Below are 25,199 nucleotides of genomic sequence, written 5' to 3'. Positions count from 1 at the left end.
TTTATGTAGGATAGTGAGAAGTTTGTGTTTGTTTTTTATTTTTTTATTTTTTTCATTTAAGACAGGTGACACTGTGGGGCTTATGATTAATGCTTGAAGGAGAGTAATATTTTTCTTCATGACCATTTGCCACAAAACAATAGAAAGACCATTCTGTCATAAAGCAGTTTATTACTAAAGCGACAGGCGTTTCATGCTTTATTTATTTCATTAAAAGATACGAATATATTATCCTCACAACGACTTCCTGCTGTTACATTCAAATGTACAAGAATATTCACTAATTCTTAATAAATTTCATCCCCATAAAGTTTTGAAGAACTCTAGTGAAATATCCAGCAGTCATAATTATCTATGAGAAATGTGATCTCCAGAGGTACTACTTTTAGAGACAGCGTTTTTTTAAATTGTAGTGAAACTTCATGCTCTGGCCCAATCAATACTAGATGTAAACAAACAGGGATGCATTTTACCTGAATGTGATGGAGGTTACATTGCAGAATGTTCTGCAAGCAACATACTTTTACAAGTTTCATGTGTTTTGAATTGTGTATTATGTATGGATTTGCTTTACAGATTCAGCTCACATGCTGTAGTTGCACTTTCAAACCTCTTATAATATTTCAGGAGGGTTATGCATGCGTGGAAGACCAGGATTTCAATGCAATAAACAAATCACCAGACAGATGAAAATATTTAATTATTTTTGATGAAGCTGAAGCCAATCATCAGGCCAGCAAAGCCTTTCTTCTATGAGCAATTGCAGAGTTGAGCAGGCATAATGTATTCTATTTTGCTTCCCTGGAATTATTCATATGAAACTGCACTGCTTTTGCCAATGTTTGTATGGTTATGATTTAAAGAGGTCAGTATGTTATGAAGACATCTGATGGCTCCTGCCTATTTCAGTGGTTGGGCTTGTTTTTCAGTAACTGTTAATCATATGGACTTTAGTGTGAGGGGAAACCATTTTTCCATCTTTTAATTTTATTTCCATGTCATAGACAAAAACAAACAAACAAAAAAGAGATAGATGGAACAGATAGCTCAAAATATAAAATAAAATTATATTGTTGTAACACAGCATGCATCTTTACTCCAAATAGTGAAATCAAAACACTTAACACTTCTGCAGGAATAGAACACCAACTGCAGAATATGACAAATACTACTAAATTCTAAACAAAATCACATAAAGCAAAGTGAATTTTGCTCTTGTGGAAATCCTGAAGAGATTTTCTTTCTTTTGACCATTTTATTTATTTGAATTTTGTAGAGATACGGGATAAAAATGCATCTATCTCCTATTGGACTAGATGATCTTAGAGAACTTTTACAACTTGAGTGATTCTAAGATTCTATGAATGTTTCTACCCTAATGTTCTGGGTGAGTGTTCAACTATTTTATTCTGATGCAATGTAACCTGATGTCTCACACAGTCTAGTCTGTATCTTGTGACTTGAAACATGGGTAAACTCACTCCTTGGTAACAGGAACTCCCAACATCTGTGCCACCTGGGCCATGTCCCTGGATGTGGGAGTGTTGCCATGGGGGTTGATAAAACCCATGGTTGGTGATAACATCGGACTCATAATGATGAGGCCATGAGGAATGTAAAGAAGTTAGAAGGAACAAAGAAGGGTGATTCAGGAGACGCCTTGCAGTCTCAAACTGTTTGTTCTCCAACAGTTAAGACATGGAATTTGCTGAATGTTTGCTGTTGCCAGGCGAAGTTAACCAATGAATAGTTAGCCAATGAATAGTTAGTGGAAAAGTGCTGCTGGTATAGCTGATGGTATGGGAAGGGAGCCTGTTCTCAATGGGGTGGTTGTTGAAGTTATTGATCCTTAAAGAAACCCTGGAGTCCATGTCGTCATTTCGCCACAAATGATGATGGAACAGGGACCTGAGGAACAGGAACAGGGACAAGCTAACAGAACAGGGACAAAAACAAAAAATGAATGAACAGGGACAGGCTAACAGAGCAGGGACCAGGACAGGAACAGGGACACTGATCGCCTCATGAAGATAGGTTCAGCCAAACTCAGCAAGCTGAAAGAAGCGACTTCGCTTTGAAAGGAAGCGCACCCGAGCTGAAAAGAACCTCAAGCTGAGAGCAGCAGACCCGCGCACACAACTGCCCCTCACTGGCCGAAGGTAAGCAGTTGCATGCCATGGGGAATCATATGGCCTTAGAAACAAAGAATGTCCTGGTAACCTTCCAGCTTATTCCCTCTATTACAAATTGGGAAGTTTACGATCCTGAAACACGGTACCAAATTGAGTTCAAGCTTTGGGACTCTGCTACCAAAAACGACAAGGTTGCAGCTGGATTGCTCAGCACCAGGCGAGCAGTCTCTGAGGCCTTAAAGAGCCATGCGGGACCACAATCACAAACATGTGGTTTGCCAGATAGTGAGGGAGCTGCGGGCTTGTCCACTGATCTGCCTGCTATGCCACTGGCCCACCTGCCACTACCGCCATCACAGGCTTTTGCTGTTATGCCCCCTGATCACCTGGACTATCCTTTTGATCCAGGCCCTAAAGGCCCTGAAAAGGGGTTGGATCTGTTTCCCTTCGATCCGGGAGGAATAGGATACATAAGGCCCAAAGGCCAAGCTGCTTAACAACTTAAAGCAAGAAAATTAATGAAGTCATGGAAGGTATGGGAGCACTTCAACTGGGATTGCCATCTCCAATTATGCTCCCCCAGTCATGGACATTAATAGTAATAGACTTAAGGGACTGTTTTTTATGTTACACATTCGCTAGAATTCGGAAAACTTCGCTATGCTTATGTTTCAATTGATACCTTTTCTGCCTGTATTTTTGAATCTCTCCATACAGGAGAAAAGACAAAGGATGTGTGTAAACATTTTTGTCAGCTTTTGTGACATTACGAATCCCAAAAATGATTAAAACAGATAACGACCTAGGATATGCGGCCCACACAACCCACTTTTTTTTCAACAGTGGGGTATTCAACATCCGACAGGTATACACCATTCTTCCACGGGTCAAGCAATTATTGAACGGTACAAAGTACTCTAAAAGCTATGCTTCAAAAACAAAAAATTAGGAGTATTGACTTGCAGAAATCAGACTCTAAAACCTCAGAATAGTTATAAAGCAGGTATGTTTATTCGGCGCTGCGCACACACGCCAGGCACAAGGGGGATAGCTCCACCTAACTTGAACACCAACGGTTGCTGTGTGCTTCTCTTAGTGGAACAAATCCATCTTCATTTCATTTCCCCCATAAGTCTCTTGCATAGTCATCAGGTCTCCGAAGAATCAGTCACGTAGGTTCCTGTCTCTATTTGTATGGGTACTGGAGTTCTTGGGTGGTTATCCGGCATACTCAGGTGGTCTTTGATGAAGGGCAGAAGTCTTCCTCACTGCTAATTTTCTGGCCTTCCCTGTCTTTGACAGACTTCATCGCTCAAGCCAGTTCTTGCTGGTTCCATTATCTATGCATACAGTCATTTACTCCCTTATCTTTGGGTCGTTAACATGCAATTGTGCTAGCTAAGACCTAGGAATCACCATCTTTTATCTTGTTCCCTGTCTCCCTGCAGAGCTCACTCTAACATCCCTGTTGGAAGGAGAACGCTTTCTTACCTGAGAGGACTACTGTGCGTGGCTGTCCTGTGTTTCCATTGATCAGACTCACAGGAAAGTAAACCAAATGACGATGAAACAGATTTACCTCTGGACGTATCATAGTATGTATTGAAATGGGACCTGTAAGAACAAAGTGCTTTCTCAAGTGAGTCCTTTCCCATTGATTTCCTTAGTCACTGGGAAACTCTTACAGAAAATTCAGGCAAACAATTTCCCTGCATGGAAACCTCGTTTCGTCTGTAGAACTAAGCATTTATCCCGGGATATTCAGTTTTTCGACATTGTATAAGCCTTCCTGCTCTCACTTCCCTCCGTTTTTCATTTCTTTTCTTCCTAAGACACCCGTGAAAAACTTAAGAAACCTCCTGTTCAATAACTTTCTTCAGACAGCATCAATGATATCACAGCAACCCAGACTTATTTAACTTTTTCTTTAAAATATCTACCACAGATTCTGTATCATTCTCATGCAGACCACTCCCCAGCTTGATCATCTGAATTGAATTTGTTGTATATTAAACTGATTTTTTTATTTTTATTACAGCAAATGAAAAAACACTCGCTCTATATCTTCTTGGCTTTCTATGACATGAGATTGACCTAGAAACCCTGATTCCTTGTCTTTATTTGTTTTCTGCAAAGTTCTCCTATCTCTTTTGGTTCAAGTTCAACTGGTAAAAAGCTTTTCACTGGTTAGTACACTTAGCTGGTATACATTTTTGTTTCTTAAGATAACTGTTTTCATATTTTTCAATAGAATGTTTTTATAGATGTGGCATGGTCTACTATGTAAATACAGAAAATAGACATAAGGGGAAAAAAAAAAAGATGCTTAGTCCTTTAAAACACTTATTGATTACTATGATTCTATTCAGCTTGATGACGGAAGTTAAACAAGGTTTATATTCTATCCATGTACAGTGCACTCAGGAAAAGTTTATGTAAAATTCTGCTGACACATGGCAGAATCCAGCTTGACTGCTCTAGGAAGTGGAACAAACCTACAGCGGACAGGAAAATGTACTGTCAGAATAATTGGGAAACTATGTCAGAATAATTAGGAAATAAAATCTATCGTGATCTAAGTTACTGACAGCTGTTAAATTAATTCACTAAAATGGGAAATGGGCACAGAAATGGGCACAGAAATTACTCATTTATCCTAAGCACATCTCTGTCACCTTCTTCTCATCTCCAACATGATTCTCATTTTCAGATTGACCTCAGTGTAAACTGTGAGTCTATGTTAAGTGTCATGCACCAAGTGTCAGAGGTGACTGTGCTCTGACCAAGTGTGCTGGACAAGCTGTGGAGAGCAGAAATATTTCTGTAGTGGTCCTAGGAGAACCCCAGTTCCTTTGGATGCAGCTCTTCTTAGAACACTAAGGAAAATCTATTCCTCAAAGGCTGCATCTCTATTAGATGCTGGGATGGAGCAAGAATGTAGTTTTGCAATAAAACTCCAGTAATCACATTTACTCCATCCACTTGCAGTTTCAGAGAGGATTAGTGCTACATGAATGAATGTTCTCTCTAAAGAAACAGAAATTAAAGATCTGTTTCAGGTGCAAGATCAATGTATTGCAACCTCTAAACGGGATATAAAAACCCAAACTAATCACCTGTTCTTCAGATAGATTAGAATCAAAGCTTGCAGGCATTTTTGTCCAATGGCTCCAAATGAATCTAGTCCAAAGCTCCTAGATGCTGGAACCACATGATGAACATGTAAGGCCTTTAGCCTTAGGTAGCTTTGATCTACTGATCTTTTCCAATTGGACTATACTACTTGTTACTATACCTCCAAGGCAACAGAACACAGTCAATAAATAAAGTCAAAAAATAAAAAAAGTCAAAAAATAAAAAACAGAACACAGGCAATAAATCTTACTATCTCCCTATGCTGAGTCTGCTTTGCCCGTCACAATAATTGTTGAGCGATCTCCCTGTCCTTATCTCAACCCTTGAGCCCTTTGCATTGTATTTTCTTCCCCTTTCTCTTTGAGGAGGGGGAGTGAGAGAGTGGCCGTGGTGGAACTCCACTGCCCAGCCGATTAAAACCACCGCAGCTGCAAAGTACTGGAAAATTTTTCAGAAGAAACAAGGTGTTTAACAAGGAAAAATATAGTTTCCTTTTTAAGGCTTCCTGGATAATTGGGCTTATTTCATATTCCCAACTCGGAGGAAGAGAATTGTTGATTTCACCTTCTTTTTTCTTACACGGAAATAAAAAGTCAACAGCTCTGGAAGTAAGGGGAACGTATCACAATCAAGCTCCTTTTGTCTGTAATCCTTGCTGAAGGACAAGATTTATCACACACCTTCCACGGATGTATGGTAGCAGAGAATAATTTTTGAACTACTCTAATTAAAGTCAACTTGGGGATAGTGGCACTTCTCTAATTGTTTCTGAGACATACGCATTAGCAACAGAGAGTGTTCTGTTGTCATTGCAAGGCGCCTACGGTGATGACTTCAGAAACAGAACTGAGAGATGTCACCATGGCAATTTGGGAGCAGCTGCCTCTGTGCAAGTTTAGCTAGGAGGGACAGAGAAGCGTGCTGGATGTGATGAAACCACGTGAGGATTTGTGGATCCCACCTTGAGGTGCATAGAGAGGGCCCATGCCCTTCTGTAAGTGGTTTGATGCTTGGCTGAGGAAAAAAATGTGTTTTTATTGTGAATGCTTCCTTTTAGTATTCTGTAGTTTGTGTAAAGTCCTTTCACAAGCGTTAAGTTTGGTACTTTTGCTCAGTGATGTAGCTGCACAGAGTGACAGATGCAATGTATGGGTGAGGGCCTCTGCACGTTCTCTTTTTCCTACACACGATCAACAAATAAGGGTGGACAAATAACAGCGTGCTGTGCTCCTGCCATACGCCTCAAGTACTAAAGCATAAACAAGAGACTTAAAAGTACCCCTGTCACATTAAAATTCAGGACAGCAATGTACTTCATCAAATGGGCTGACCTGTTGAGTGTCTCAGGATGTTGTGTATGAAGATGCACTCCATCTGCTTCCAGATTAGCACTTGCAGTGAGCAAGCAGCCTGACCTTAACATTTTTCATTTCATTTTTCACCTCAGTTTTGCTGGTTCTCCATGATTCATTCTTGGTCTAGAAAGAAAACAAACAAACAAACAAACAAACAAAAGTGAACTCAGACCAAAATAAAAGGATTTCCTTTTCATTAATTCCATGTTCTTAACTTGACAGATTTGGTTATTGACTAAGAAGGCAAATATCTGGCCAGATATGGCCAAATATCTGGCCAAATGAAACAAGCAGCTAGCTTGCTGGAGACATTGTCTGGGAAACAGTGAAAACACTTGCAGACAAAAATATATCAAAGGACTAACGCTTTGAGCTTAATTCTAAACAAACATCATAAACTCAAAACTCTTGTTTATCTTCCTAACAGGCTGGTATAGTAACATGTCACATTGGATGACTTTGCAGCATAGATGTCAGGACTGCAGCTTGGGATCACTTCCTTCTACTTAGAGTTTAGTTTGAAGGGATGAGCAAGTAATTTTTCCTGGGTTGATGGAAATCTGTTCTAAAGTCTGTTTTCTAACACTCTCATAGATACTTCTCTGTCCATCGCTCTGTCCTGCCAACTCTGCTGTGAGTGTGAAGTTGTGGCAAGAGGGATTTCCTCTTCCTAATTTGACCTGGTGGACACCAACTTTCCTACTAAATTGCCGACGTTGCTGAGGAGGCAGCAGTATCAAAGCCCTGTTGATGAAGATATAACAAGCTTGGGGAGGCTTTGGCATTTCTGTACAATGCTGCTCCCTGATTGTGACCCAAGACTCAGATTAACTGAATGAAGCAAAGCAAGCTAGAAGAAAACTGTATGTCCTGGTAATTTTTTATTTTATTTTATTTTATATTTTCATTCTTCACCTGTAAGAAAATCTAAATCTTTAAACCATTTGTTTGAAAACACGGTTTTATGGAAATGATTTTGGGTGTGCTCCTTCACCTTCTTTGGAACCTGTTTAACCTCGCTTCAGTTATAGGAGACCTATGCTCAAATTTATGCTTACCATGATAAAGCGGTATTCTTTTGGTATTCTTTTCTTTGATGATTGCACGTGAGGCTGAAAAGAGTTTTTCGTGTGATTCTTCTTTTCCTTTGCAGTCTCCAATACTCCGTATTATAGCTGATCTTCATCTCTGATCTGAAAAGCTTCACAGGCCAGAAGAGAATTGAGATGAAGAAGGAAATAGAGAATGCTGATGAATATTTCCAATTACCACCCGTAAGTTTTGTGAAAGAATCAGGTGCATTTCTGTAGCGGTAGAAAGTTAATAAAATAATGATCATGCACTTGAAGGCAAGTAATGGTATAAAAATGAAGAATGCAAGGCCCTGGTTAAAGACAATCTTTACGCTGCTTCCAGATCAACACTTTATTTGCTTATTCCACAACCTCATCTCCACTTGCTTAGAAGCTGTGAAGATTGGAAGTACACTTAGTGTTTTTCATCCACTCTGTGTAAAATTGTAAGAATTTTCACTGGCTATAAAAGCAGAAAAGACAAACAGACCCTCCTCTGGGGCTTCAGAATGCTCGTAAGATCACCCAGACTGGATAAGTAGAGATGCTCTAGTACAGGTGCATATAGATGCAGTACAGATGGTGGTAGAGATGCTCTAGCATAGACGTGACGCACTTTGACAGCATCTTTTCTCTGACAGCAACTTACGTCTTGGTTCTTCACATCAAACCAGAGCAGTTTCTTTGCCTTCACAACCTGCAGACTGACCTCTCGTGTGTACCTGTGGTGGATTGAAGGTAATGCTTGTAATGTTTGTAACACACCCTGATGCTGTATTCACTTTAACTTTTAGAAAAGAGAGCAAGAAGCTTCACAGCAGTTTCTTAGGTGCCTGTCTGTCTGTCTATCTACCTATCTATCTATCTGTCAATCTATCTACCTATATGCACATATATTTAATTATTTATTTACTTATTTAAAGATATCTTTTGTTCACTAACATGAATCCTCTGACTGTTACTAATGTATGGGACATACCGTGACAGTATAATAGTGTATAAATACCTTTCATCTCATCCTTGCTATTGTTACTGTATTTTAAAAATAATTGTGCATATAATTACCCGCTTTTACTCTGTTTTAAAAAAATACCTACTTACTCGATTATAAAATCCTATAAAAAGGGGTGAACTCAAAAGGAAAGAGAAACCAGTTTTCATTACATTTCTAAATTAAACAGCTAATCCTGATAGATTCACTCCCTTTCAAATAGAACACTCAAGAAATAAAACAGTAAAAATTCACATAATACTTCTTTTATAACAAGATTGCATTGCACAATAGTTCTTTGCCTAACCCTGCAGTTACCCCACAGGCACTGCAATTGCTTACTTGGTCTTCTCCTTTACTTGTTTTCAAGGTTTACTTTTCTAACCAATCCTTAATGTTCCAACATTGGATTTATTTACCTCCTTAGATATCAAGAGAATAAAGCATTTGCTTCATAGGACAGCACTTTGATGCTTTATGGGGCTAAAGACCAAAGTCCTCAAAGCACTTTTCATCCGTGATTTAGATATTTCTCAATCTTTCCATCTTTCTTTAGAACTCTTAATTGAAGTATTAGGTGAAGAAGAACACTGAAACCAGCTGAAGCCATAGCAGACATAGTAAGGACACGCTTCTGTTAGGAAGTAATTCAGAGTGATTCCATGGTGTACAGATTTACTCTGGTCCTCTGGACTAAGCATCCCCAAGGGCTATTTCAAAGCTCTCTGAATGATCTGTCATTATCTCTTACACTGCAGTCTCCATTAGGAAAGGGTAAATATTCATTGCCCATGTGGAAAGGAACTGCTCAGTTAGTTGTTTCTAACCAAAATCTCTTGATTGCATTCTATTTACAGAAACCACTTGGCTAGCCAAGCTAAATCATTGAAAATGGAAGCAGTGGAACTACTTCAAAACCGTGCTTCTGCTTCTAAGCAAAACTGCACTGTAGGTGGGGATACAGCAAGAGGACGTGTCCAAGGCAGGGTGGAATTGAAAGTCACCTGTCTGAGCCACAGAAAGAAGTCAGCGATTCCCAGTTTGAGACTCTTGCTTGACTAGTGACCCAGCAGCTTCAACACTTATGACTACCGCTGATGGATTCCCATGAATCAGCCAGTGATATAAGCTACGAGAATGACTGAAGCGATTTGAAGTGACGGTTCTCCCTCTTCGGCATTCAAGTTTGTGAAAGAAAGGAGAAGAGAGGAGAAGAAGAGAGGAGAGGAGGAGAAGAGAGGACAAGAGGGGAGGGAAGGGGAGGGGAAGGGGAGGGGAAGGGGAGGGGAAGGGGAGTGGAAGGGGAGGGGAAGGGGAGGGGAAGGGGAGGGCAGGGCAGGGGAAGGGAAGGGAGGGCAGGGCAGGGGAAGGGAGGGCCGTGTAGGGGAGTGTAGGGGTGTGTAGGGGAGGGGAGTGTAGGGGGGGTAGTATAGGGGAATATAGGGGAGTGTAGGGGAGGGGAGTGTGGGGGAGAGGAGTGTAGGGGAGGGTATTGTAGGTGAGGGGAGTGTAGGGGAGAGGAGTATAGGGGAGGGGAGCGTAGGGGAGTATTGGGGAGTGTAGGGGAGGGGAGTGTAGGGCAGGGGAGTGTAAGGGAGGGGAGGGGAGGGGAGGGAAGGGAGGTGGAGGGAATGGGAGGGGGAGGGAATGGGAGGGGCGGGGAGTGCTACCCTAAATAAAATGGCCAAATAAATGACATTTTGGATCTGGAGCCAAATATTTATGTTGCCATTCATTCCACAACCTGATTTATCACTGCAATGTGCATATTGCACAGTGCCATTAAAGGTTTGGCATGCAGAGGTGGCTGAGTATTTTCAGAAATAACTTTCCTTAATAACTGAATCAAGACTTCTGCTGTAATGCAAAAGATCAGGTGATTGATTAACATAGGGATGGCAGCTGAGCAGGGGAAACAGCTTCAAAACTCCCAAACATTTTCTTTATACAGAACTACAGCTCCTTCTTCTCTGCTCACCGGTTATGAAAGTTTCTCTCACCTGCTTAGTAAGCAGAAGCAGTAAAATGGGATTTAGAGGATCCAGCTAGAGCATAAGTGCCACTTAGAGGAAGCAATCAATGTATAGGTAGTCCAGTGTTTGAAGAGAGTTTAAGCGGCTTTCCAAGGAACATATACTAGTGCAAAGCAACCGATTTATCTGACTCTCCAATGAAAGAAAAGGAAGTGCAAAGCAGCAAATGCTTGAGAGGGAAAAAGAGGTGCATCTCAGCTATCTGGGGGGAAGAAGGCAGTCAGCTCTTAACACATTATTTGCCATCTAATTTGTTTCTCAAAGGCGTAACATTTATTTAAGACAGTAGCAGTTTACTACATGTGGTGCTGATAGAGGCTAAACAAAAGACACAAGGGCAGCAAACTCCCTCACTTGCTTCTCACACAAGGACAAAACTGTTATGGGAGAGAAATGCAGGTTACTTTCTCAAATCTCACAGCACTTTTTGACACCATTGGCTACGGGTTACCTCTTAAGTATTTGAAGATTTCAGTAGGGCTGACTGATTTAGATGTGGATAGGTTTAAATCACACTTGTCAATGTGCTGTTAATGTTGAACCACAGCCATTTTTTCCCTAGACCTCTTAATATGCTAGGCAGTCCCAGGAAGCGTAAAACTTTGACCCGTGCTCTCCAGCATTTGCGTACTGCACTTTCTGTAGGTTCCTTATTCTCTAATCAGAATTCTGACAATCTCCTCAACAGCATACAGATACAAAATCCACAGACCCAGATAAAACAGGCTCTCATCCGCTTGTATGATTGTCAGACATGCATTCTTTCATATTAACTGCTCTTTTCTTACTCCGTTCAGATGAAACATAAATAACTTCAGCTGACTTCTACAGACAGCTCTGGTGTTGCTGTGTGATGGAATATGATTTTTCCTTACAAGCCACCAATTATTTCCACGTCTTTTCTGGACCTTGGGATCTCTTTTGGGAGCTACATTACTCAGAGAAATACAAGAAGGCTGAGATCACCACTGCCTCAACATAACGCAAAGTTTAAGGCCTTTATGACAGCCAGTTTGGAAATGAATGCAGCCCCATCTTCTCAGCATTTTGAGACAGATGACTACCCAACACTGAACTGTCTCAAGGTTTCAAACTGAGACAGCTTTGTAGAAATAACAGAAAAATTTCGTTACAATTGGCCTAGCATGGAATTTATTCTTAAAAAGTTTGGTAGAACGTACTTGTAGACTTCAAAACTAGTACAGCATCATTTGAACACTCCTTCGTCTACACGATATTCTCCAGAAATACCAAACTTTTAGTCCTGGTAGTTAGAGCTAATCAGTCATATTAGCTAATCAAATTAGCTGATCAGTCACTTGAAGTCTGTTGATGACATCTGTTCTGAGCTCTACAGCATTGGTCAGCTACTGACTTGTGGAAACCAGACTCTATAACCTCAGAATAGTTATAAAGCAGGTATGTTTATTCGGCGCTGCGCGCACACGCCGGGCGCAAGGGGGATAGCTCCACCTAATTTGAGCACCAACGGTTGCTGGCAGTGTGCTTCTGCTACTGGCACAAATCCACCTTCATTTCTTTTCCCCCATAAGTCTCTTGCGTAGTCATCAGGTCTCCGAAGAATCACTCACGTAGGTTCCTTCTCTGTTCGTATGGGTACTGGAGTACTTGGGTGGTCATCCGGCATATTCTGGTGGTCTTTGATGAAGGGCAGAAGTCTTCCGCGCTGCTAATTTTGGCCTTTCCTGTCTTTGACAGACTTCATTGCTCAAGCCAGTTCTTGCTGGTTCCATTGTCTGCGCCTACAGTCTTTTACTCCCTTATCTTTGGGTCGTTAACATACAATTGTGCCAGCTCAGACCTAGGAATCAACATGCTTTATCTTGTTCCCTGTCTCAAGTCCCCCCTTTTCTTTATCCTAAGCAAATTCTTTTGCTTATAACAATCCTTCTTGATTGAAAGTTTTCATAAAATTCTTACCAGTTTCGACTTGGTGCTTGTTTCGGTTACACTTCCAGGTTTCATAATCGTCTAGTCCTTTCATACAGCACCAAAATGCACATGGTACCAATACACAGGTCAAGAATGCTAGTAAAAGGAAGATCAGTATTCCTCTAAACAATTCCTTAAGCCCAGAAAAGTTGGGTAACCAAGCGGTCGTTTTGTTGCCTAATTCTCGAAAACCCCATGAGGTGTCATCTTGAACTACCTTATGTACGATTTTGGTCCTTTCCAAATACTTATATATATATAGAGAGAGAGAGATCAGTCTCAATTCGTCCTGCTTCATTTACATACATACAGCAACTAATATTTATCAAAGTGCATACTTCCCCTTGGGAGGCAAATCAAAGGTCTAGTGCCTAAAACGTTCTTATTGATTTGTTCTAGTTGCTTGCCCAAAACTATAATATGTCGTTGCAAGTATTAGTTTCCTACTTGTGTTAGATCTTCTCCTTCGTACGGCATTTGGTAAGGCCTGCCATCGAATATCTCAAAAGGGGCTTAGTTTTACCAATACATATTGCTTTCTTGACAGATTTTACCAGGGCTTAGTTTTACCAATACATATTGCTTTCTTGACAGATTTTACCAATCTGTTGTTTTATCAAATGGTTCATGGTTTTTCACTTGGCCACTTGCCTGTGGCCTATATGGAGTGTGTTGTTGCCAATCAATCCCCAGCACTTTGCTGACTTGTTGGGTCAGTTCTGCAGTGAAGTGTGGTCCCCTGTCAGATGTCATTACTGAGGGTACACCAAATCTCGGTATAATTGCATTCAACAATACTTCGGACACTTCTCTGGCTTTGTTAGTTCTACATGGGAATGCTCCTGGCCATCTGGAAAAAGTGTCTGTTAGTACCAATAGGCATCTAAACCCCCCTTTTCTTGGGAGTTCAAAAAAATCAATGTGCCACTGTTTCCCAGGAACATTTCCCTTCCCTGTTGTTCCTGTTTGGGGTTTGATTCCTGTCTGAGGTTTACTTTTATGCCTGTCTAACAACGGTATACAAATTAGGTCCTATCCATTTTCTGCTTTAAAACTGTTATAATATTTCAGCTCCCCAGCATGCTTTCTTATGTTCTCCAATTACCATCCAATATCGTATGGTATCCCAGTTCTCCCATCAGTTATTTGGGTTAAACCTGTAGGTAACACTTTCCGTTTACATCTACAATTAATTGCTTATCGATCTCAGAATCTTCTACCTCATTTTCTAAGACTTTTGTTAATGCCTGCTTTTCTGTTTCTGGTACTAGTGCCAAAATTTGACTCTCAGATGCTCGTTCTGTTGCCCCTTTGGCTTCTGCATCAGCCAATCTATTTCCTCTTTCAATGTCAGTATCCCCTGTTTGATGTCCTTTACAGTGCAAAATGGCAACTTTAGCTCTTCTGCGTATTTAATTGAGGATGATAAGAGTCCTCTCTCCTTCCAAATTGCCCCATGTGGATGCACCACACCAAAGGCATATTTCTAATCTGAGATTGTTGATTGAAGAGCTACTCAGCAACTGGAATTTTTATGATTACTGATTATGATTCCCATGAATCAGCCCGATGATATAAGCTACTAAAACAACTGAGGTGATTTGAAGTTACACTTCTCACCCTTCTGTATTTAAATTTGTGAAAGAAAGGAAAAGAAAGGAAAAGAGAGGAAAAGAGAGGAGAAGAGAGGAGAGGAGAAGAAGAAAGGAGAGAAGAGGAGAGGAGGGCAGGGGAGGGTAGGGGACAGAAGGTGAGGGTGGGGGGGGGAGGGTATGGGGGCAGGGGAGGGGAGGGGAGGGGAGGGGAGGGGAAGGGAGGGGAGGGGAGGGGAGGGGAGGGGAGGGGAGGGGAGGGGAGGGGAGAGGAGGGGAGGGGAGGGCAGGGGAGGGGAGAGGAGGGGAAGGGAGTGTAGGGTATGGAGGAGTGTAGGGGAGGGGAGTGTAGGGAAGTGTAGGGGAGGAAAGGAGAGGAGAGTTTTAAGGGAAGGAAAGAGAAAAGAGAAGGAAAGAGAGGAGAGGAGAGGAGAGGAGAGGAGAGGAGAGGAGAGGAGAGGAGAGGAGAGGAGAGGAGAGGAGAGGAGAGGAGAGGAGAGGAGAGGAGAGGAGAGGAGAGGAGAGGAGAGGAGAGGAGAGGAGAGGAGAGGAGAGGAGAGGAGAGGAGAGGAGAGGAGAGGAGAGGAGAGGAGAGGAGAGGAGAGGAGAGGAGAGGAGAGGAGAGGAGAGGAGAGGAGAGGAGAGGAGAGGAGAGGAGAGGAGAGGAGAGGAGAGGAGAGGAGAGGAGAGGAGAGGAGAGGAGAGGAGAGGAGAGGAGAGGAGAGGAGAGGAGAGGAGAGGAGAGGAGAGGAGAGGAGAGGAGAGGAGAGGAGAGGAGAGGAGAGGAGAGGAGAGGAGAGGAGAGGAGAGGAGAGGAGAAAAAGAAGAAAAAGAAGAAAATTAAAGAAAAGAAGAAAAGAAAAGAAGAAAAGAAGAAAAGAATACAAGAAAAAGAAGGGAAAAGAACCTCTTCTACAATGTGCATATTTGTATGAATTATCTACTCTTGCTTCTTCTCTCCCTAATCTTTATTTACTACCTGTCTGTAGACAGATTGTTTCTGACTATACTTCTGAAGCACTTTAGCTGAAAATCGGCAGACTGTGCCTGCTACTTTCCTTCAGAATCAGAGTGGATGAGATTGGAAGGGACCTCTGAAGATCATCTAGTTCAATCCCCCTGCTGAGCAGGATCACCTAGAGCACATTGCACAGGATGGCATCCAGGTGGGTTTTGAATATCTCCTGAGAAGGAGACTCCACATCCTCTCTGGCAACCTGTCCTAGTGCTCTGTCACCCTCACAGTAAAGAAATGCCCCCTCATATTGAGCCAGAACCTGCTGTGCTTCAGTTTTTGCCCATTGCCTCTCATCCTGTCACTGGGCACAACTGAAAAGAGATCAGCTCCATCCTCTCGACACCCTTCCCTCAGATATTTATATATTCAGGGTCATTAGTCAGCTCATTTGGGATGCAGGATGTTTCAGGACTTCAGGTAGTGGCACCACAACTTTACATGGCCCTTCAACACTGAAACTCAGCATGTACAAATCACATATGAAAATCTCAATCAGGCCAGGAGATTCTTTACCTCTGTGTGGCTGTCTGGGCATCCTGCATAATCTGTATGTACTTCATTTTGAATAAGAATATGAGCGTCTGTGAATTCACTTCCAAGTAAATTCAGCTGCTCAGAATCACTGGGATATTTGCAGTAGGCTGTTTTAAAACCCAAACAAAGCTCACCGAATGTGCATTAATAACATTGGAAAATGTGGATATGAATGTTCATGAGAAATTAAGTGATATTTTGGAGATTCAGTGACTGTTAGGCAGGTAAATTTGTTTTTGTAGAAGGTTCCTTATAAGTGTGGGAATTTCTAAGATGACCTTCTGCGAGAGCGTGACTCAGTTTATGTAATGCCTTTCTACTGCCTTTATTGCATAATCATTGTTTTTTGCAGGTAAAAAAAAAAGGGGGGGTGGGAGTGAGGGAGGGGGGCAGATTCAATATCAGCCTACAAATCCATTTACCTTTCCAGGCACAAAAACATAATACAAAAGCATGGATTGTTAAATTGCATTCCTGTGTTTCTGAACACTTGTCATTGGCTCTAGGTGTTAATACAGTTTGCAGAATGAACACACTACAACACGATTAGTAGGAATTCGCCCATATGCAGACAAAAAGGATGATGTTTCTTTTGGAAGTGTGTTTTTAATATATTGGAAAGAAAATTTGGCTTTGCTTTCATCCTTGAAGCACCTTTCACTGCAGCAAGATTTCTTTACTGGACTGTGACCTTTTTCAGGCCTGTCTTTTGAGAAAATGCTTTGACCTTTCCTATGCATAAATTCCTTGAAAACCTTACATAGTAAAAAGCAATATGCTAAAAGCATAATTAACTGTTGCTTCCTATCATTAAAGACAGAGTCAGCAGAAGGGTAGTGTAGTCAATACACTGAGTTTTTCATCTTCTGTTAGGATTTTCTCATTCAATGGCAAAGAGTTGCTGGCTTTCAGGTGCCACGGGCAGGCAGAAAAAGGCATCCTTTAAATCCAGTACCGTGAACCAAACTTGACTCTTTTCTAATTTTGCCAAAAGGCTGTAGGGGTTGGCTACTACAGGGTATAAATCTTTTGTGATCCTATTGATGGTCCTTAAATCCTGAACTATACGATAGGTTCCATCTGCCTTTCTAACCGGGCCTATATGGAGTGTTATATTCTGACTCACATTCTACTCTTAGTAGATTACTCCATAATTAAGCAAGTTATTGATTATTCCTTCCATTCCTCTTCTGTCTTTCACTTTTAGCGGGTAATGCTTTTAGCATACCTTCAGAGCATTTTCCTTTAAATGAACTTTTTCACAGGTACTAGGTTCTTTGCTCCCCCAGCTAGTCCTGTAGCCCAAACTCCCAGATACACTTGCTTCATAATTACACCCATTCAGGGAGTCCTATCTGGAGCTTTCTCTGGACTCGCCACGGATAGATAGACTTCAGAGCTTAAGATGTTACTTTAATTTCCATTTTCCCTTGTTCAAAAGAAATTTTTGCAACCAATTTTTGCAGCAAGTCTCTTCCTAAGAAGGGCTTAAGCAAATTGGGTAAGTAAAAAAACTGATGTTTTTATATTGGGTAAGTTTATATTATATTAAGTTTTATATTGGTTTTATATTAAATTATTTATATTAATTAATTAATTATTATTTATATTAATTAATTATTATTAATTATTATTTAAGTTATTTATATTGGTTTTATATATGTGTTAAGTTTATATTAAGTTTTATATTGGGTAAGTAAGAACTGGGTAAGTATAAAAACCCATCATTTTTCCCCCATTCCAATTTTGAGCACTGCAAAAAATATATATATATATATTTCTTTTTGGCCAGTTGCTCCTACTACATTTACAGACCTAGCGCTTTTCCAGAATCAACTGTTGGATTAACACAGAGAAAGCAGCTCCCATATCCAACCTAAAATCCATGTCTCTCTCTTCATTCCTAGCTTTATTTCAACCAGTGGATCTGCTACGATAGATGCCCCTGGTCCCTGTCATTCCTGCTCTGACTGTTGCAAGTTTATCCTGCAACCTAAGACAATTTCTTTCTGACATCAGGACCTGATTGTCCTAGAAAAAGGCTAGCCAATTGCCTCTGTTTGTCTTCCGAAGCCAGGTCCAAACTGGTATATTTTTTTTCTTCTCTGCATTTCAAAGCTGGTCCAAAAATGCCATAGGGGTTTCTTTTGGGCCTTGTTAGAATAGATTCTCAATTCCCAATTTAACCAGATTTTGGTATTTACCAGAGGCCCCAGAGGGCTCACACCTGTGATTTTGATATCCTCTTTCCCTGCTCATTCAGCTTCAAACAGCTTTGTCAAATACTACATGCCAGACCTTTAGCACCTTCAATAACCCTTTTAACGCTTCTTTTGATCTTGCTCCAGCCTGTACTTTCACCAAAGGCTCAGTCAGGGGCCAGCTTAATTCCATACCTTTTTCCCTCCAGGATGCTGAAACAACGTATCAGTATACAACATTTCATCCCGTTTTCCTTCTCTCCTCAAAAACAACACTAATTGCAGGATAGCGTTCTAGCCGATTCATCCATAAAGTGGCCATTTAGCTCCATCCTCAAGCTTGTATAGTGGCCACCCTTGACTGCAATGCTTAAGGAGAGTCCTCTTGCTTTCTGTGCCCCCCCAGTTCTGACAATATCCTTCCCATGTGCCACTATGCACCCAAGGGGGCTTTTCCTTAAAACGGCTTTGTTCTGGGTATTCCCCATTTCCTTGATTTCCTATCCCCCCTTTTTTATCATTTCTATTCCTTATTAGTTACTGTCCCTTGTTTCAATTTCCACCCAAACCTTTTGTTGCAAGTTTTTACCGGCTTCTCCCAATCTTCTTCCCAAACGTCCCACTTATTTCTGTTAAACCTGTAGGTAACACTTTCCGTTTACATCTTCAATTAATTGCTTATCGATCTCAGAATCTTCTACTTCATTTTCTAAGACACAATTGGGCTAGCTAAGACCTAGGAATCACCATCCTTTATCTTGTTCCCCGTCTCCCTGCAGAGCTCACTCTAACATCCCTGTTGGAAGGAGAACGCTTTCTTACCTGAGAGGACTACTGTGCGTGGCTGTCCTGTGTCTCCATTGATCAGACTCACAGGAAAGTAAACCAAATGACGATGAAACAGATTTACCTCTGGACGTATCATAGTATGTATTGAAATGGGACCTGTAAGAACAAAGTGCTTTCTCAAGTGAGTCCTTTCCCATTGATTTCCTTAGTCACTGGGAAACTCTTACAGAAAATTCAGGCAAACAATTCCCCTGCATGGAAACCTCGTTTCGTCTGTAGAACTAAGCATTTATCCCGTTTTTCGACATTGTATAAGCCTTCCTTGTATAAGCCTTCCTGCTCTCACTTCCCTCCGTTTTTCATTTCTTTTCTTCCTAAGACACCCGTGAAAAATTTAAGAAACTTCCTGGTCAATACCTTTCTTCAGACAGCGTCAATGATATCACAGCAACCCAGACTTATTTAACTTTTTCTTTAAAATAGCTAACACAGATTCTGTATCATTCTCACGCAGACCAGTCCCCAGCTTGATCATCTGAATTGAATTTGTTTTCTATTAAACAGATTTTCTTATCATTTTGATTACAGCAGATGAAAAAAGCGCTCACTCTTTTGCCGGCTTTCCATCACATCTGATTGACTGAGACACCCTGATTCCCTGTCTTTATTTGCTTTCTGCAGAATTCTCCGATCTCTTTTGGTTCAAGTTCAACTGGCAAAAAGCTTTTCACTGGTTACTACACTTAGCTGCTATACATTTTTGTTTCTTAAGATAACTGTTTTCATATTTTTCAATAGAACGTTGCCATGATCTATTTTGTAAGGTCTAGAGAAAAAGATCCCCCTCCCCCCACCCCCCAAAAAAAAAAAAAAAAGAAAGATGCTTAGTCCTTTAACATAAAATACTTAAAATACTTATTCATTTGGCTGGATGGAGGAAGTTAAACACGCTTTATATTCTATCCATGTAGACTGCACTCAGGAAAAGTTTATGTAAAATTCTGCTGACAAATGTAGAATCCAGCTTGATTGCTCTAGGAAGTGGAACAGACCCACAGCGGACAGGAGAATGTACTGTCAGAACAATTAGGAAATAAAATCTATCGTGATCTAAGTTACTGACAACTGTTAAATTAATTCACTTTGTTCTTATTCAGCTTGGAGGAAATGGGCACAGAAATTACTCATTTACCCTAAGCACATCTCTGTCACCTTCTTCTCATCTCCAACATGATTCTCATTTTCAGATTGACCTCAGTGTAAACTGTGAGTCTATGTTAAGTGTCATGCACCAAGTGTCAGAGGCAACCGTGCTCTGACCAACACTGCCTGTGCTGGACAAGCTATGGAGAGCAGAAATATTTCTGTAGTGGTCCTAGGAGAACCCCAGTTCCTTTGGATGCAGCTCTTCTTAGAACACTAAGGAAGATCTATTCCTCAAAGGCTGCATCTCTATTAGATGCTGGGATGGTGCAAGAACGTAGTTTTGCAATAAATAATCACATTTACTCCATCCAGTTGCAGTTTCACAGAGGATTAGTGCTACATGAATGAATGTTCTCTCTAAAGAAACAGAAATTAAAGATCTGTTTCAGGTGCAAGATCAATGTATTGCAACCCCGACAGGGGATATAAAAACCCAAACTAATCACCTGTTCTTCAGATAGATTTGAATCAAAGTTTGCAGGCATTTTTGTCCAATGGCTCCAAATGAATCTAGTCCAAAGCTCCTATATGCTGGAACCACATGATTAATATGTAAGGCCTTTAGCCTTAGCTGCTTTGATCTACTGATCTTCTCCAACTGGACTACATTGCTTGTTGCTATACCTCCAAGGGAACGCAACACAGTTTGGATAAATTCACAGTCTAGAAAGAGCTCCAGCAGAAACATGGGTCTCCCTTGCTACCATCATCACAGAAGGTGTGGCAGCCACAGGGCCACTTCATTCATTCACTCACAGAGCACCAATAACAAATACTCATTGCTGTAATATTCATTTGTTGCAAAACTACATTATTGCTCCATCTCCACATCTAATATAGATGCAGCCTTTGATGAACAGACTTTCTTTAGTGTTCCAGTAAAAGTCATTGCTTATTAAGTTTGACTGCCTTTGAAAAAATAATACTAGGAGGTCTGTACAATTGGCAGCACAGTGGTTGACCCATGTATCATCAAGGGTCTGTCTGGAACGGTACGAGCTGGTAATAGTTTTGTTTCAGATGTGTTTCAGCTATGCCCATTGCCTACCACAGAAGCAGGAGAAAATGCCTCTTTACTGTTCTACATGGCCAACGCTCAATTTTAATTCTTCTTGAAGTTAGGGCTTCCAACAATCCAAACCAGATGCCCAGCCTCCCTCCCAGTCTAATGCACGAGCAGAGGGGCTCTCTGAAACACCAGCATAGACTAGGTGAGAAACACCTTGAAAGCAGCCCTGTGGAGAAGGACTTGGGGGTACTGGTTGATGAGAAGCTCAACAGGAGCCAGCAATATGCACTTGCAACCCAGAAATCCAGCTGTATCCTGGGCTGCATCAAAAGCAGAGTGGCCAGCAGGGCGAGAGAGGTGATTCTCCCCCTCTGCTCTGCCCTCCAGAGTCCGGGGTATGGAGTGGCAGGGCTCCCAGCACAAGAGAGACCTGGACCGGCAGTTGGTCCAGAGCAGAGCCACAAAAATGATCATCAGAGCTATGGAGTACCTCTCCTATGAAGACAGGCTGAGGATAGACTCAGGTAAGGAAGAGATTTTTACTATGAGGGTGAGGAGACACTGGAAGAGGTCGCCCAAAGAAGCTGTGGATGCCCCATTCCTGGAAGTGTCCAAGGCTAGGACAGATGGGGCATTGAGCAACCTCGTCTGGTGGGAGGTGTTCCTGCCCATGGCAGGGGGGTTGGAACTTGATGATCTTTAAGATTCCTTCCATCCTAAACTGGTCTATGATTCTATATGGTAGGGAATATCCCTTTGGCCAGTTTGGCTCATATGTCCTGGCTGTGTTGCCTCCCAGCTTTTTTGCAACCACAGCCTCCTCACTGGCAGGGCAATGTGAAAAAAAAATTAAAAAAAAATGGAAAAGGCCTTAAAAAACTGTGCAAGCCCTTCTCAGCAATAACTAAAACAATGGAGTGAAGCCAGGTTTGCTCTGATAGCATTCTTCATGATCCAGCACAACTGACTGCTCTCGCAAGATCAGGTTCATTTCTTCTGAACCGGTCCGTATTTTGGAGGCTCCCGTTTCCTCAAAAATCTCCAAATTCTAACAAAATACATCATTCGTGCTTCTGTCAAGTACACACGGATTTCTTCTGTTTTATTATGGACAGCGAGCTTAGGGAGACTGAAATCTATACCTCAGTAATGGTCATTACAGCCACAAGGGAAGCTACAAGGGAGCTCAGGGACACTCTCAGCTGAGGAAACAGTTTTATCACACGTGCAAGAGTCAGTTGTGTTGTTTCAGTTAGCTTATTGTCTTTGTGAAGACCTCATTTATTCAGCTTCTCCTAAGTTAGACAAATTACTGAGTGGGAAAGCAATTAGTACTTAATGCTATAATACATCAACTGTTCCAAATCCAACAGCTGAGATCTTCTCAGACATTGAGAAATAACATAAAGAAAAACAATGTAGTATGAACGGTAGTTTGCATTGCTATGGTTATTGTTACCATTACCATTATTATTGTTACCGTATGTAAAAAAAAAAAAAAGTATACGTATACTGTTAATATTTTATTTTATTTTAACTGGCAAAAACATACTTCTGGTGTAATGCAGTGAGATTTTCCGTTATTCTATTCTAAGAATTTCAGCTGAGACTTTATTTTGCTCTACAGGAACCTTAAAGGAGGCTCCAGGGAGGTGGGAATCGTTCTCTTCTCCCAAGACCCAAGTGATAAGATAAGAGCAAAAACCCTTAAGTTGCGCCAGGGGAGGTTTAGGGTGGTTATTAGGAAAAATTTCTTCACCAAAAGGGTTGCTCCGGTGGGTTTATGTGGCAAGGTTTTGGTAGCAGGGGGCCACAGGGGTGGCTTCTGTAAGAAGAATCTAGAAGCTGCCCCATGTCAGATAAGGGCTCTGCTGCTGACCAAAGCCGAGCCAATAACCTATGTTGTTTGCACCTCTGTGAGAGCATATTTAAGGAAGTGGGAAAAAAATAACAAAAAAGGCTGCTTCACAGGGAGAGAGAGAGGAGTGAGAAACAGCCTTGCAGGCACTTACATCAGCGAAGAAGGAGGGGGACAGGCGCTCCGGGTGCCAGAGCAGAAGTCCCCTGCAGCATGTGAAGAGGCCCCTGGTGCAGCAGGCTGTCCCCCTGCAGCCCATGGGTCCCACACGGAGCAGATCTCCACGCTGCAGCCCCCCCGTGGAGGAGCCCCCGGTGGAGCAGGTGGATGTGGCCTGGAGGAGGCTGCGGCCCATGGAGAGCCCCCGCAGGAGCAGGCCCCGGGCCGGAGCTGCAGCCCGTGGAGAGGAGCCCACGCAGGAGCAGGGGGTCTGGGGGGAGCTGCCGCCCACCCTGGGGGGACCCCTGCTGGAGCAGTTTGCTCCTGGGGGATGGATGGACCCCGTGGTACGGAGCCATGTGGGAGCAGTGCTTGAAGAGCTGCTGCCTGTGGGCAGCCCCCTCAGGCTCAGTTCGGGAAGGAGGCATCCCGTGGGGGGGACCCCACGTGGAGCAGGGGCAGAGAGTGACCGTGAGGGAGCGGTGGAGACGAAGTGCTGTAGACTGACCACAACCCCCATTCCCCCGTTCTCCTGCGCTGCTCGGGGGGAGGAGGTGGAAGAGGTCAGATGGGGGGAAGGCCTTTTTGGTTTCTTTCCTTTGTTTCTCACTTGTCTAGCTTGTTAGTAATAGGCAATAAATCTTACTGTCTCCCTATGCTGAGTCTGTTTTGCCCGTCATGATAATTGCTGAGTAATCTCCCCATCCTTCTCTCGACCCTTGAGCCCTTTCCACCATATTTTCTCCCCCTTTCCCTTTGAGGAGGGGGAGTGAAAGAGCAGTTGTGGTGGAGCTCAGCTGCCCACCTGTGTAAAACGACCACAGTGTGGTGCATCCTGATAGTGTACTACATAATTTATAAAAATAAAGACCAGTTCTACAAGAAGCTGTTCCTTCCCCTAAATTATGTCACTGTATAGTGATTTCTGTATAGATGTTAAGGAACGCTAACCTTTGTGTTTACTTTGTCATGTTTCAACAATAGTCACTTTTACATGCATATTTTAATCCTGTTATAGAACTACAAAAGATATAGGTATAGAGGATGCATGTGTACTTTTTCAGCTAAAGGCATTAGTGGAATCAAATTGTTTATGGAAAACAGGAAAGGAAAAGGGAATGGGAAAGGAAAACAGAGAGGGAGAGGGAAAGGGATTTCATTGATGTCTTTTTGTGGAAACAAACTGGATCTGATCATTTGGATTCAGGTTGAATCAAAAGATAGTTGCAACCACCTGAATCACTCCACTGTCCCACAGTCACCCTAATGAAGCTCTTAAAGTAACCACTACCTTCTTGGGAGCATGAAATATCCCTAGTGTCTGATAGATGGCTGGCTGCATGGGCATGAATCTGCCAAAAGGTTCCGCTAATCCTAATAGCTCTGTGGTAGTAGACCTGTCCTGCATTCATTGATTAAACAATCCACAGGCATTATCCTTACAAATTCTGTATTTCTGGTCTCTTCACTACAGTAAATTTTCTCTTTTCCCTTGAGATATTAAAAACAAAGGAATCAACTTGAGAGATAAACAAAACTTTCTGTTATATTATTCATGCTCTTTTTATTTCCTGTATCTCTATGTATAAGGAGAAACACGTCTTAATATATGGAACAATCCATAGTATTGTCGTAGAGAAGTAAAAGGCTTCTATTCCCTCACATATCTCTAATAATCTTCTAAAATACTACTGAAACACTTCTGCATCTCTCCATCAAAATAAAATTATAAAGAGGCTAAACATATGGCTGCTAGGAATTCATAAGACATGGAGTGTTTCATGACTTTGTCTTTGAACAGTTCATATACTCAATCATTTCTCCCTTCACTTTTGCAAATAAAGATTTTGTTAAAGAAAATAATTTAAATGAGTCACTTGGCTTCACAGTCTGCTTTACTGGCTATTTTACTACTGTTCATTTTTTCATTGATCAACATCACCTCTCTTGTCAGTCCTTGCCGCTAGAGTAGAGCAACCAAAGCTGTGCTATTATGCCAAGGAGATGGAAGCAGCTAATAGAAATGGACTTAAACAGTGGCCTATATATCCTTTACACAGCAATCCAGCAAATACTAGCTGGTTGCTACTTTAGAATCTAATAAACTCCCTAACAAGCATCTGAAAGTGCTCTGTGGCAATACCTCATAGCATTCTTCAAC

The 25,199-nt window shown here is 41.7% G+C and overlaps 3 long non-coding RNA genes across 4 annotated transcripts in view; 1 reads left to right on the top strand and 2 right to left on the bottom strand.

The window, feature by feature from the left end:
• The window catches only part of LOC310890139, a 764,802-nt gene extending 755,293 nt beyond the window's left edge, over positions 1 to 9,509 (bottom strand). Inside the window, exons 1-3 of one of the 2 annotated variants that reach the window (XR_014577049.1) lie at positions 8,345 to 9,509; positions 7,681 to 7,823; positions 6,599 to 6,745 (exon numbers count right to left, since the gene is read on the bottom strand). This is a non-coding gene — a long non-coding RNA (uncharacterized lncRNA). The remainder of the gene's footprint in view (positions 1 to 6,598; positions 6,746 to 7,680; positions 7,824 to 8,344) is intronic. The other variant, XR_014577050.1, reaches the window with a different exon arrangement.
• Positions 5,295 to 9,940, top strand: LOC310890142. The gene is made up of 5 exons (XR_014577057.1): positions 5,295 to 6,261; positions 7,217 to 7,495; positions 7,776 to 7,896; positions 8,337 to 8,433; positions 9,544 to 9,940. It is a non-coding gene; the product is annotated as an uncharacterized lncRNA (long non-coding RNA).
• A 3,263-nt stretch (positions 9,941 to 13,203) lies between these two features.
• LOC310889885 lies at positions 13,204 to 24,876 on the bottom strand. The gene is made up of 3 exons (XR_014576869.1): positions 23,034 to 24,876; positions 18,840 to 18,962; positions 13,204 to 13,522 (listed from the first exon to the last, which is right to left on the bottom strand). It is a non-coding gene; the product is annotated as an uncharacterized lncRNA (long non-coding RNA).
• Between the last annotated feature and the right edge of the window lie 323 nt (positions 24,877 to 25,199).

The sequence above is a fragment of the Anser anser genome (genome assembly GCF_964211835.1).
Source record: "Anser anser genome assembly, chromosome: Z".
NCBI classification, from domain to species: domain Eukaryota; kingdom Metazoa; phylum Chordata; class Aves; order Anseriformes; family Anatidae; genus Anser; species Anser anser.
The sequence above is the reverse complement of the archived record's forward strand: the minus strand, read 5'-3'. Positions and strand labels throughout refer to the sequence as shown.